The 14929-nt window shown below is 38.7% G+C and overlaps 1 protein-coding gene across 3 annotated transcripts in view; it reads left to right on the forward strand.

Annotated features, from left to right (window-relative positions):
• The window catches only part of Svil (Supervillin), a 1126087-nt gene that overhangs the window by 16659 nt on the left and 1094499 nt on the right, over nucleotides 1–14929 (forward strand). Inside the window, exon 1 of one of the 3 annotated variants that reach the window (XM_073980341.1) lies at nucleotides 1933–3439. The exons of the other annotated variants lie outside the window; for them this stretch is intronic. The gene's annotated coding sequence lies outside the window, so the exon portion shown is untranslated. Of the gene's footprint in view, nucleotides 1–1932; nucleotides 3440–14929 lie in introns of those variants that run through there. 3 annotated transcript variants of the gene reach the window in all.

Below are 14929 nucleotides of genomic sequence, written 5' to 3' on the forward strand. Positions count from 1 at the left end.
CTGAGTACACTATCTGTATCAGTTACCAAATTACCTTGCTGGTCTCTACAGGAGGATGTGCCTGTACCAAAGCCATCAGTTTGATGCTTGACACTTTGGTAGAATTTTCGGACTTCATTCTGGCACCTGTACATCTCGATTTTTTTCACACTCTCGCTTTTCCATCTCTCTCTTTTTCCTGGGGAAAAGACGTTTCTCCTCTCTCCTTTTCTCCCTTTTCTCCCTCTCTCGTGCGCTACGCGTTGCTACGGATTGTAAAGTAGCCTTATATGCCGCATTTTTTCTTCGGTGGCAGCACGACACTCCTCATCATACCATGGATTCCTTGGTGGAGGTCTCTGGTATCCAAGTATGGATTTTGCGGCTGTTTGCATGGAGTTGGCAATGCTTTGCCATTGCGCTGATATGTTATCGGGGTGAGGAGTGCTTTGATTAAGCAATTGGGCTAGTTGAGTGGAATATGCTGTGGCTATCTGTTGTGATTGCAGCTTAGCGATGTCTAACTTTCGTGTTGTGTCTGTTCGTACTTTGTTTGCTACGTTTAAGCGGGTGCGTACCTTTGCTGCAACAAGGTAGTGGTCCGAATCAATGTTTGCGCCTCGGAACGATCGTACATCCAACACGCTCGATGAATGTCTTCCATCTATCACAACATGATCAATTTGGTTTCTTGTTTTCTGATCTGGAGACAGCCAGGTGCCCTTATGAATATCGAGATGATTAAATCTGGTACTGCTAACTACCATGTTTTTTGCAGCTGCAAAGTCTATCAGCCTCATACCATTCTCAGATGTTTCACTGTGGAGACTGAATTTCCCGACTGTTGGGCCAAAAATATTCTCCTTTCCAATTTTGGCATTAAAATCGCCTAGAATGATTTTAATGTCATGGGCAGGGCAACGATCATATGTTTCTTCTAAGTGCTCGTAAAATATATCTTTGGTCTGTTCGTCCTTTTCTTCAGTGGGAGCATGAGCGCAAATAAAGCTGATGTTGAAGAATTTAGCTTTTATTCGAATTGCAGCAAGTCTTTCATTCACTGGGGTGAAGCTGGATACCAGATGTTTTAGTCTCCGACTAACTACGAATCCACAACCAAACTCATGCTTTACGTCATGGCAGCTATAATACAGTGCGTCACCTTTAGGTGTTGTTGTGACGCCTTTCCCAATCCATCGTATTTCCTGTATGGCAGTAATATCGGTCTTGTACTTTTCAAGTACGTCTGCCAATGCGAAGACTGCACCTTCTCTATAAAGAATGCGAACATTCCAGGTGCAGATTCGCAGGTCATGGTCCTTAAAACGTTTGCGGGGTTCGTCAAGTTTAGAGGGGTTTGTTTTTCTTTTCTTTCGTTTTTTCATAGTAGGCTGTTTTTTTCTAGGGGAGGGTTACTAACCCGACGCCCAAACCCAAGTTTTTAACGTTCTTATGGGTGAACGCGCGGCACATGTTAGCTCACTACCTTTAACGGGTGTTAAAGGCAGTTCCCCAGGTGACACCACGGGGAGGTCAGTGTCCACTTGGGATGAAAGAGGGACCAAGATAAATCCTGGGCTTTGCCATGTTAAAACCGGTCAGGACCGTTGCTTGGTAGCTTCCATCCCCTACGTCGAAAGAAATATCAGAGGAAATATTTCAACATTTTCCTTCTCCCTCAAAAGTTTTAAACTTAAAATGTTAAAATGCATACAGATTGAGGTGCCGTGGGTTGCCCATCGGAAAAACCACAACGTAACCGAGAATATTGATACTCAACAGAAGAACATTTCCCTGCATTACCCCGTCTCTCAACATCATCAATGTCTGCCTGTCCATTAAATTTTCAATATGTTTTTCCTCGTGTTTGTCGTGTGCTCTGTTCTGCTCTTTAGCTGTTTTCTATTGTGCTCTGTTTTCTGTTTGAATATTGTACTTGTTGTAGTTTGTTTCCTTCGGCATTTTGTGGGGGCCAATACAGACCGAAATGGAAGTTTGTACATGTGTGTGCCACAAAGGGGGGTGTCTGTGATTTGCGCAAAAGTGTTACGCTGCTGCCGGTGCTAGCCCCAAGATACCGACCGTTTGGGGTAACCGCCAGTACATCAGTTCAGCATTGTTGAGTTCTTAGAACGAACGTGTGTATTTTCTTCCCTCGTGTTTTCGGTGTGATTTTTTCCAAAAAGAGAACGAAAAACAAAAATACAAACGTCGCGCCGCGTTGTTTTCTTTTCTATTTTGAAATTCAGAATTTCTTTCTGAAATCAAATAGAAAATCCATCCAAAAAAATATATGAAATACGTAATAACCGGATTATAAATTTGGCGGTAGTAACGAAAGAAAAGAAAAAAGTGCAAATTTTCAAAGAAAACCAAAACGCTTAAGCGTTTTGTGGGCGTTCTTAGAAAACGCTTACGGGCATTAATGTTTCAAAAAGAGTTCTAAGTGAAATAAATCCTGAAAAAATATCATCACAAGTGAAAATTTCCAAACAAAATCAAATAAAGTGAAAAAAAAAATCGAAAAAAGTTGTCTGTTTTTCCCGCTGAAATCGTTTCCATTGTTGGCAAAATTGTGGCAAAGTAGTTGCCGGTAATTTAAAACCAATTTGTATATTTACTACTACTTCTAATTGGATTGACGTGAGTGAGTGTGTGCCTGTGTTAACACTTTTCACCAGTTGTCCATCCCAACGTCAACACCAACAACGTCATTTTAAAGTGGAACTGAGCCAGAAAACGGCACAACAACGTCACTTGTCATTACTGGCTATATGTTAATTTTTGTGTGACAACAAAAAGTGCAGTGTTCCATTGACTTCCTTAAATAAGTAGGGAGTCGGTTTATTTTTAGTGCCAACTCTGTTTCAGTTTTGCCATTTACCTACCGCCTACCTACCTCACTTTGCGTATTGTCCGCCCGCAACAAATAAAAATCAATAATCAATTCTCTAAGCCATTGTCATTGTTGCTACCGCAAATCCTTAGCGTCGCGTGTTTTCTGTATTTGTAATACGTATATACGTATTCGTTGTCTGACTAACGCGTTCCCGGTTTCTAAGGTGACCACAAACTACCAACCCCACCATAACCTAGCAAAAATAAATCACTCAACCGCCCAACCAACCAACCTACCACACCAAACAATTGCCCAAAAACGCGAGGAAAGTAAATAAAACAAGCTAAAAAAATAACAAAACATAAATAAAGAAGAAAAGCTCAAAGAATAGTAATCAAAAAAGTAAATAGTTTTACTGGCATTTTTCTGTGTCTAACTACGCGTGTGTGTGTGTGAATGTGGTATTAGTTTTCATTTCCTACAAATTTACTGGAAAATAAATTTCAATAGATTTACAAAGTTTTCGGATCCGAAATCCAGTGAATAGTCTTTGTATTTCTACGACTTTTGGTGGATTATCTGTGCCAGTTCAACTGTTGGCGTAACAGTCGAAACAAAAGTGTAAGTAATTATTTTGTTTATTTATGTAGGAATTTTCGACTAACTATCCCAGCAAAATTAATTGGAAATAGTGCAATATAGACTAATTATTTCACTGTATGTTTTGATGCAGTTCTAACGGGGTCGTGAAAAAGGTACTCCATTCCCAACATTATATGCGCATTCGGATGCGATCCAACGAATGACATCCAATTCTCACATTTTAACTGCATCCGAATACAATTCAATTAGAGTCGTGAAAAATTCACTCCAATTCCTTACATTTTAATCGCATTCGGATGCAATCCAACGATTGACATCCATTTCTCACATTTTAATAGCATCCGGATGCAGTTTAAACGGAGTCGTGAAAAAGGCACTCCGTTCGTTACATTTTATTAGCAGTTGTTAGAGGTCCCTACATGTACAAGTCAGTTTGTACATCCCTGCAAGCGCACAATTTTGCCAAAAACAGAAATGCGCGTTAACGTTTCCAAAAGTTTGTTATGAAATAAATTAATTTTCGAACATTTTTGCTGTAATTTATGAGAAGAATGGAGTGCTGTTGAAGAACTTATTGAAATCTTAACTGGCAATGGGAAGACAATATATGGTCTGTTCCAGTACTGCAAGAATCTGCTAATTTTTACTATTTTTTCCGATAACATAAAGGAAAAAATGTTATCGTAGTAAAAATTAGTAGCTTCTTGCAGGTTCTGGAACAGAGTATTACTTACTTAGCTAGCCCATTACAGAACATTTGTTCTATAGGCCGAACTAAGAAAAGATCTCCAATTTTCCTATTTGTTGCTTCGCTTTCTGGAATACCGCGCCTTTTCATCTCATCATCCACTTGTTTGCGCCATCTATTCCTTGGCCTGCCAATTCTGCGTGCACCGCCAAGCGGTCCGTGTTTATAAACCTTTTTAGCGGGGTCATCATCGCTCATTCTTATGATATGGCCTAGCCAACGCAATCGCTGCATCTCGATACGTTTAACAATATTGATGTCGTTGTACAGCAGATACAGCTCGTGGTTCATGCGACGTAGATATTCACCGTCAACGCAGATTGATTCGTAGATATTTCGAAGAATTTTTCTCTCAAACACACCAAGCACTGCCATGTCTGCTTGCGCAAGTACCCAGGCTTCGGAGCCATACATCAGCACGGGTAGTATCAGTGTTTTGTAGAGCGTTATTTTTGTTTGACGAGATGTGGCTTTGTTTTTAAACTGCTTACTTAAACCAAAGTAGCATCTGTTGGCCAATACAATTCTTCTTTTTATTTCACAACTGATGTCGTTTGTTGTGTTTACGGAGGTGCCGAGGTAGACGAAGTCTTTTACTACCTCAATATTATAGGAGCCAACTTCCACAGTCGGTCCGAGCTCAATGGACGCATTACGCGTCGACACCATCAACTTGGTCTTCTCACCGTTTACCGCCAGACCCACTTTCTATATCATCAGCATAAGCAAGTAACATGTGACTATTGGTGTAGATTGTGCCACTTCTTTTGACGTTTGCCTCTCGTATAACCTTTTCTAGCAGGATGTTAAAGAGATCACACGAAAGGCTGTCTCCTTGTCTGAAACCTCTTTTGGTACCAAACTATTCGGAGAGGTTCTTTCCTATTTTAACTGATGACCTCGTCTCAGTTAAAGTCATTTTGCAAAGCCGGATGAGCTTTGCGGGGATACCAAATTCAGACATGGCTTGGAATACCTTTGAACGCAGCGGGCTGTCGAAGGCTGCTTTATAATCGACAAAAAGGTGAAATGTGTCGATCTACATCTCTTGGGTCTTCTCTAGGATTTGCCGCAGGGTAAATATCTGGTCAATGGTGGACTTGCCAGGTCTAAAGCCACATTGGTATGGTCCAATTATTTCGTTGACCAATGGCTTTAGTCGTTCGCACAATATCCCTGACACTATCTTATAGGCAATAGGGAGAAGACTTATGCCCCTATAGTTGGAGCATACAGTCTTATCTCCTTTCTTGTGGACGGGACATAGGATGCTCAGGTTCCAATCGTCGGGTACGCGTTCTTCCTGCCAGATGGTGCTGACTAGCTGATGCATACACCTTATCAGCGCGTCGCCTCCGGTTTTAAACAGCTCGGCTGGTAAGCCATCGGCTCCTGCTGCTTTGTTATTCTTCAGCCGGTTGATTGCTGTTTTACCTCATCTTGGCCGGGCGGTATACATTCTATACCATCTTCTGGGATTGGATCTGTGGTATCATCGTCTTCGCTACTATTGGATACCAGCAGATTGGAGAAATGTTCCTTCCATATCCTGAGCACGCTATCTGTATCTGTTACCAGATTACCTTGCTGGTCTCTACAGGAGGATGTGCCTGTACCAAAGCCATCTGTTTGATGTTTCACTCTTTGGTAGAATTTTCGGACTTCATTCTGGCTCCTGTACATCTCGATTTTTTCACACTCCCGCTTTTCCATTTCTCTCTTTTTCATGCGGAAAACACGTTTCTCTTCTCTCCTTTTCTCCCGATATCTCTCTCGTGCGCTACGCGTTGCTACTGATTGTAAAGTAGCTCTATATGCCGCATTTTTCTCTTCGGTGGCAGCACGACACTCCTGATCATACCATGGATTCCTTGGTGGAGGCCTCTGGTATCCAAGTATGGATTTTGCGGCTGTTTGCATGGAGTGGGCAATGCTTTGCCATTGCGCTGATATGTTATCGGGATGAGGAGTGCTTTGATTAAGCAATTGGGCTAGTTGAGTGGAATATGCTGTGGCTATCTGTTGTGATTGCAGCTTACCGATGTCTAACTTTCGTGTTGTGTCTGTTCGCACTTTGTTTGCCACGTTTAAGCGGGTGCGTACCTTTGCTGCAACAAGGTAGTGGTCCGAATCAATGTTTGCGCCTCGGAACGATCGTACATCCAACACGCTCGATGAATGTCTTCCATCTATCACAACATGATTAATTTGATTTCTTGTTTTCTGATCTGGAGACAGCCAGGTGCCCTTATGAATATCGAGATGATTAAATCTGGTACTGCTAACTACCATGTTTTTCGCAGCTGCAAAGTCTATCAGCCTCATACCATTGTCAGATGTTTCACTGTGGAGGCTGAATTTCCCGACTGTTGGGCCAAAGATATTCTCCTTTCCAATTTTGGCATTAAAATCGCCTAGAATGATTTTAATGTCATGGGCAGGGCGACTGTCATATGTTTCTTCTAGGCGCTCGTAAAATATATCTTTGGTCTGTTCGTCCTTTTCTTCAGTGGGAGCATGAGCGCAAATAAAGCTGATGTTGAAGAATTTAGCTTTTATTCGAATTGCAGCAAGTCTTTCATTCACTGGAGTGAAGCTGGATACCAGATGCTTTAGTCTCCGACTAACTACAAATCCGCAACCAAACTCATGATTTACGTCATGGCAGCTATAATACAGTGCGTCACCTTTAGGTGTTGTTGTGACGCCTTTCCCAATCCATCGTATTTCCTGTATGGCAGTAATATCGGCCTTGTACTTTTCAAGTACGTTTGCCAATGCGAAGACTGCACCTTCTCTATAAAGAGTGCGAACATTCCAGGTGCAGATTCGCAGATCGTGGTCCTTAAAATGTTTGCGGGGTTCGTCAACTTTAGAGGGATTTGTTCTTCTTTTCTTTTGTTTTTTCATAGTAGACTGTTTTTTCTAGGGGAGGGTTACTAACCCGACGCCCAAACCCAAGTTTTTAACGTTCTTATGGCGTTAAAACGCGCGGCACATGTTAGCTCACTACCTTTAACGGGTGTTAAAGGCAGTTCCCCTGGTGACACCACGGGGAGGTCAGTGTCCACTTGAGATGAAAGAGGGACCAAGATAAATCCTGGGCTTTGCCATGTTAAAACCGGTCAGGACCGTTGCTTGGTATCTTCCATCCCCTACGTCACCCAGAGTATTAAAAATATAAAAAACAATACAGCTTGGATTAAATAGAGGTCGGAGGAAACAAACACAGTTGCGATATGTATACTTCCGAACAGAGCTCCGATTCACTCGCAAGTGAAAATTTGGAGGGAGGTGGTAATTTTTTTTTGGGTGCAATATTTTTGATGGTTGTGGGGCAAGTTTGTTTGGTGTTGGGGAGGGGGCAAGTTTCCCCCCTCAACTTGCTCGAATTCAAGAAGAGTTTCACTCGCGAGTGGAATTCGAGCAAATTCGAATATTCGGAGCTCTGCTTCCGAATGCCGACCTGATAACAGCAACAGGGTGCTTCCTCATGACTCCAGTGGACCATCTACATGAGGAGGCAAATATGCTGCCATTACATCGACGCAATCACATGCTTTCGTTACAGTAACTGCTCGGGTGTTTCCGTGAGAGCCATCACAATCACCATCTGGTGGAAAGGCCCCCACCATTCAGGCAGATCAAGGAGAATCTTCATGATCTAGAAGAAGAGGTCCAGCGTTACAAGAGAGAACCTCTACACGCAGAGAAAAAAATATGTTTGATCCAACAACATTCCAAGAGCAAAATATGTATTGTTAACATATTGTTGGATTCCTTATGTGGTATTGTGAATCCAACAATCGTTTTTGTTAAATCCAAAAATAGTTTGTGTCAACTGAACAATATTTCTCTCTTTTCTTTGAAAATTTTTTTCTCTTCTCTCGCTATTCGATGCCGTGTTGAAGAAACAATTTTGGTGAGTTGTGGTGTTTGTATGACATGTTGCCTTTATCTTTGTTTTTGTGTGTATGTATACCAACAATGAGACTCTTGTTTTTATTTGTTTCTGTTTTGTTTCATTCTTCTATCTTCATTGTGCTTTGAGGTTTGGTGTTATACCGGAGTTTGTTATGGTGTTTAACTATTCCTTATGTTGTGGTGGGTGCTTGTGGCTTTTTGTTTGTCTTTGTTGTCAGCTAATGCAGCAAACCATGTATTGTGTTCATCAATGATTGCAATATTATACGCGACATTTATATCCAAGTTATGCGAAAAGTGTATATGAGAAGTATATACACTCAAATCAAAAATTTCTGGGCTGGTTTTCTGGGTTGACAATACTTTTTGTAAACAAAATTAGATTATGATAGTTCCTACAATCGGTATTGTTAACGATTTTTACAATATTGCGGAAATTCGAAAGTTGTTTTTGTTTTCTATGTTTGGAACAAAATATGGTATTTTTCGATTTGGATTACAATGTTTGAACAAAACAAATACATTTTTGGAACCAAAACAGATCACGGTGAGCCTTAACTAATTTTAAATGGAAGGTGCTTACACCTCGGAAGTTTTTGCTGATTCTGAAACTACAATGCTCATAGATGAGAAATACCATGAAACAAAAAAAATCGCCGGAGGGATTTAAAATAAATCGCGATTTAAGTTCACATTTTAGGGGTTCTTTAGGTTTTCACGATTTTGCTTGGAAACCGCGAGTTCTATGTAAATGGCACTAAAGCAAATGTTGTAGCAGAGAAAATTCTCCACAAGATTGGCCTTTATGATATTTTCGTATATTTTACCGTTTTTAAGATATGGAAGTTCAAATTGGGACAATGCACTGACTGTATCACCCCTTATAAAACTATATCATGCACAGTGTCCCTTAACTAACTTTTAATGAAAACGGCTTACACATGGGATGTTTTTGCGGATTCTGAAACAGCAATGTTCATAGATGAGAAAAATAAAAAAAGAGACAAAATCGCGATCAAAATTCACAATTTTAGGGTTTTTTTTTTGGTTTTCACTTTCTTGGTTTTCACTTGCTTGGCAACCGCAAGTCGTATCGAAATGAGTCTAAAGAAATTGTTATAGCTGTGAAAATTCTCTCCAAAACTGACCTTTAGGTTCTTTCGTAGGTTTTACAATTGTTGAGATATATAGGTTCAGTTCAAATTTTTAGTTTTTTTATCTTAGGTATTAAAGATTTTGCTTGAAAACTGCAAGTCATTTCAAAATGGGACTAAAGATAACTTTGTAGCTGTGAAAATTCTCTACAAGGTTGGCTGATTTATTTTTTCTTAGGTTGTACCATTTTTGAGATATATACGTTTAAGATAGGAAATTGCAGTCATAACATTGTTTTATAAGGGGACTTGTCCCAATTTGAATTGTCCCAATTTGAACTTCTGTATCTCAAAAACGGTAATTCATACGAAAATATCATAAAGGTCAATCTTGTGGAGTATTTTCACTGCTACAATATTTTCTTAGTCCCATTCCGATAGGACTTGCGTCGCGATTTATTTTAAAATCCCTCCGGCGATTTTTTTTGTTTCATGATATTTCTCATCTATGAGCATTGTAGTTTCAGAATCAGCAAAAACTTCCGAGGTGTAAGCACCTTCCATTTAAAATTAGTTAAGGCTCACCGTGAGATATTTTTGTTCCAACAAAAGCGAAAGATATTTTTTCTCTGCGTGTAGATCACAAGTTCAAATGTGATTCCAAAGGGATAGTTAAAATGCAATGCCAAAGGGTTAGTTAAAATGCAGTGCTAATGTAGTGCATCTTTCAGTAGTCACGTTCTTGTAAAAATCATGAGTGAAAATGCATAATTTGATGCACTTCCAAATCCCTTGTACATATGATTTAACTGCATCTTTGGAGGCAAACTTTTTGCTGGGCATGTTTAATAACACCGTTCAAAAAACCGTAATTGACAGAATAATAGGGCAGTTTATAAGGGGGAGCTAAAAATAGAAGATAGACTTACGTCGAAGGCTGACCAGAGTTTCGGAGTCGAGGTATTATTGGCTCGACTCCGACTCCAGACGAGTTTTTTTCACGACTCCGGCTCCGACTCCGACTCCGGGTCGACTCCGAGAGTGAATTCCTATACCACTAAAAATGAATAAAATGTTCACAATTTTTTAACTTTTTTCCTATATTTCGGACTATATAGGCTAATGTTATTAGATTTTTCTTACATATTCATTAGATAGGACATTCGTTCGAATACATTCGAACATATCAATATTGTTACTGCCGAATCTTGCATTGAAAATTAGCAAAGTTAGAAATTTTTTGTCGGATTTCCTTTTTTTGCACGAGTATATTCTGGACGGAATTCTTCAGCGTGAGAAAATCTTTAAGCTTTCAAAATGTGAAAATGCAATAAAAATTGTAAGCAATTCATGACCAAGTTTCAAACTGGATGTAAGCCAACATTTTAGTGTGCTTAGCCTTAAAAGGAGACCCCCGGTTGTAAAGCTCAATAATAGCCATTTTTCATGATTTTTCCGGAGAAAACTACGTAACATTTTGGGAGATTTTTTTTCTTGCATCTTCATTTGATGTAAAACGCTTGCCAGCAAGGATTTTTTTTAGATTTGGGAACAAGTAAAAGTCACTGGGAGCTAAATCAGGAGAATAAGGTGGGTGATCAAGCAACTCGTACTTTAATTCGTTGATCTTAGCCATTGTTAAAACACTCTTGTGCGCTGGTGCGTTGTCTTGATGAAAAATTATTTTTTTGTGTTGTATGCCAGGACGTTTTTCTCGAATTTGTACATTTAATTGATCCAAAAGGTTGCAATAGTACTCTGAATTAACAGCCTGTTCATGTATGTCGACCGAAAGGTTTCTTGCACTTCGGAAGTGGAAAAAAATCATTTTCTGTTCATGTAAACACCTTCGAAACGAAAATCTATGCGACCGACAAGCCATACGAAATAACACGTAAACGTACACTTTTCCATTAAATTTGGGTTTATGTATTTCGAAAGGACTGTCTCTTATAGAAAGAGAATGTCAAAATCACTCACTTGCTTTGTAGCTGCCGTGTAGAACGTAAACTCGCGAAAAACACCGAAAATCTTAAAACTAATTTATGCAACACATTCTTTAAACAAAATAAGAATTTTACAGACACGTTTCAATGGCGATTTTATTCATTATTTTGAAGAAATCATTTAAATAAAATAATTCAAAATACCGACACATTTTATTTTTCAAACAAAACAAATCACACATATTCCAATATTTGTATGTATATGTGGATTTTGTTTTCATTTCTCATTTGGCTCTCATTTATGGAACATAGTTGTACAAATGTACATTCAAATTAGTAGTATTTCGCATAGGATACGTAACGGCAGTCGCACGATAGTTTGCGAAATACATGAACGAATTTTTAGACGGAGGCGAGTGACTGCTTTCCTTTCGTACAGGTTTCCGTGCGACATACTTGAACAGGCGGTTATTGTTTTACCCTTTTGCAGATAGTCAATCAATAAAATACCTTTGAAGTCCCAAAAAACCGTTGCCATAACCTTACCAACCGATTGAATTGTTTTTGCCTTCTTTGGGGCACTTCCTCCAGCTTCACTCCATTGTTTGGATTATTCTTTTGTCTCTGGAGTATAGTGGTGGATCCATGCCTCATCAACAGCTATTAAACGACGCTTAAAATCCATTTTATTTCGCTTAAAACGATCCAAGCTTGAGAAATGTTCATTCTTATGCGTTTTTGATCGACTGTTAACAAATGCGGCACCCATCTTGCATCTTGTAGTTCTTCGTGCAAAATTAAATGGACTCGATCATTTGAGATGCCCATGATATTAGCAATTTCACGCACTTTTATTCGTCGATCATTTAATACCATATCATGCACTTTGGCTACAATTTCTGTTGTTGTTGCTGTTTTTGGACGTCCACTACGTGGTTCATCTTCAATGCTTGTACGACCACGTTTAAATTCAGCAACCCAATTTTTTACTGTTGCATATGAAGGAGCACTTTCACCTAACACATTCACCATATCATTATGAATTTCTTGTCCCGATAACCCATTTTTATGTAAATATTTAATGACAGCAAGCATTTCTAATTTTTTCATTGTAAAAAAAATTGCGGATGCGTCTTTTTTGAACACCTGTTTCTATATAAAGGAGTTGCCAGATCGAAACAAAATTTAACATGTGTTCATAACAGAGATGGAAGTTTTCAAAACACTTAACTTTTTTCTGTTTATACCGCGCTTTTTGTGCTAGGTTAAGAAGTTTCCGAACTGCCCTCGTACTAAGGCAATATTTATAAGTAGGGAGAAGACCAGTAAGACTTCTGACGAAAGAGGTTAAAGGTCCAATCTTAATTCGATTGTCATAGAATTTTACTTTTGTTTGCAAAAATCTAAAGAATCAATTGGATCAAAAAAATAAGGATGAATAGACTACACTTCAGAAGATAGTAAATATCCTGTGAATTATCCTTAAACCTAGTATAATATATAATTTGCATACATATTTTCTTATACCTTTCTTTTAAAATAAAAAATGATTTTTAAAAATATGTCCTTGTTCCAAATTTAATGTTATATTTCTATAACGTCGAAAAAATTTCGCCCGGAGTCGGAGTCGAGTTATTTTTTTCGACTCAGACTCCGACTCCCACTAAGGCAAAATTGCTCGACTCCGACTCGTAGACTCCGACTCCGAAACCCTGGGGCTAACCTAGTTCGGCGCACAGAAAAATTTAAATCTACAATTTTGACTCAGTCTTACAATTTTTCAGAAAAGTCCAAAAAACTGAATAAGGCCCAAAAAAATTACTGGTATGCTAATTTTTTAGACATTTTTTGTATTTTTTTTTCTCTCACAAAATATCAAATTTTGTCCATTGGGATCCACCGAAATGGTGTAGGGATGCATTTCTCTGTCTACGTCCCTGCTCTTCTCTATTTGTTGCTTTATGCAATCGTTGTGTCTCGATACGTTTCACTAAACTGATGTCGTTGTGTGGTTCAAACGTAGCACGTAGGCTTAAAATCCGAAAAAACGGCACTTAATTGAAAAATTAAAACATACTATCTTAATAATCTGTCTTTACAGGGTTAAAAAGTACAAACTTCTACCTCATTATACAAAATAGTAATGTCGTATGTTGTTTACTTTTCCTGTTGCACTGTGTTAAAGTTGAGATTTTTTCAAGTTTTTGCGAACAGGTGAAAAAACAAAAAAAAAAAAAAAAAAAATGGTTGATTGGGAACCGTGTTAACGTAGTTTTTAATATATAATATTGTCATATAAAAAATAAGTAATTCTCAATATTTTAGAAAAAAAATTGTTCTAACAAAAGTGTTGTAGAACTATTCCTAGAAAAATCTTCCAAATATGTCCAAATTTCCCATAATTATACCCTCCACCATAATATGGAGGGTATAATTAAGTTTGTCATTCCGTTTGTAACACATCGAAATATTCATCGGAGACCCTATAAAGTATATATATTCTTCTTGATTCTATTCTTCATCAGGGTAAAATTCTAAGTCGATATAACCATGTCCGTCTGTCCGTCCGTCCGTCCGTCCGTCCGTCCGTCTGTTGAAATCAAGATACAGCTCGCAATTTTTAAGATAAAGCTTTGTAATTTGGTATAGAAGTTTTTATTATTCCTAGGATGTTTGGTATTGCAAATGGGCTTTAACGGTCCACATTTTAATATAGCCCCATTGGAACGGTACCACCCAATTTCGGGATTTTTAAGGTTTTAGCTTCATTATAACACCGAAGTGGCTGAAATTTAGCATTCAGTCTTCCTTGGGGGTATACAACTTTCCCCCATAAATTTGTCGGTTCTGGACTAAGCCTTCATATCGCCCCCATAGAACGGTACCTCCCGATTTTCGGTATTTTGAAAGTTGTGGCCTCAATATTCCTTGGAAATGACTGAAATTTGGTATTTTGTCTTCATTTAGGGTATACAACTGATTCTTTTCGGTATAGGTCCACGCCTTCATATAGACCCCATATAACGGTACCTCCCGATTTTCGGTATTTTGTAGGTTGTGGCCTAAATATTCCACCGAAATAGATGAAATAGTACTTAGTCTTTATTTGGGGTGTAAAACTTTCCATATGGAATTTGTCGATATAGGTCCACGCCTTCATGTAGCAACCATATAATTGCACATCCCAGTTGTTGGTATTTTGAAGTTTGTGGCCTTAATATTCCACCGAAATGGCTGAAATTTAGAATTTATTCTTGGTGGGGGATGCAAAACTTTCCACTTGAAATTTGTAGGTATAGGTCCACGCTTTCATATTGCCCCCCATAGAAATGTACCTCCCGATTTTCGGTTTTTTGTAGGTTGTGGCTTCCATTTTCCACCGAAATGGCTGAAATTTGGTATTTATCTGCTCAGGAAGTAATTTTAGCCGCTCTTCCCATACAAGTTCGACCACAGTGTGCCGAAGCTAGGAAGTTTAAATTTTGACTGTGGGTTGCTGTTGGTGTGTAGGTGTGAGATAAGGCTATTTTTTTTTTGGAAATTCGAACTAGAAGGGCACGAAAAGTGCTAAAAGGTACTAAATATGGTACTCTTTGTATTAGGCAAACGGGAAGAGCCAGAATTCTGAAATTTGGAATGAGGGTCACTGATCAATGGTTAGAAAGATGTACCCAAGGTTTTTCGGAAATTCGAACTATAAGTGTACTAAAAGTTACTAATTTTAGTACCAATTGTATATTTTCAACGGATATAGCTAGAATCTTTGAATTTGGTATGGAAATCAAGGTTGGGGAAT

The sequence above is a fragment of the Musca autumnalis genome, unplaced genomic scaffold (assembly GCF_047663935.1).
Source record: "Musca autumnalis isolate F117 unplaced genomic scaffold, ASM4766393v1 scaffold_4, whole genome shotgun sequence".
NCBI classification, from domain to species: domain Eukaryota; kingdom Metazoa; phylum Arthropoda; class Insecta; order Diptera; family Muscidae; genus Musca; species Musca autumnalis.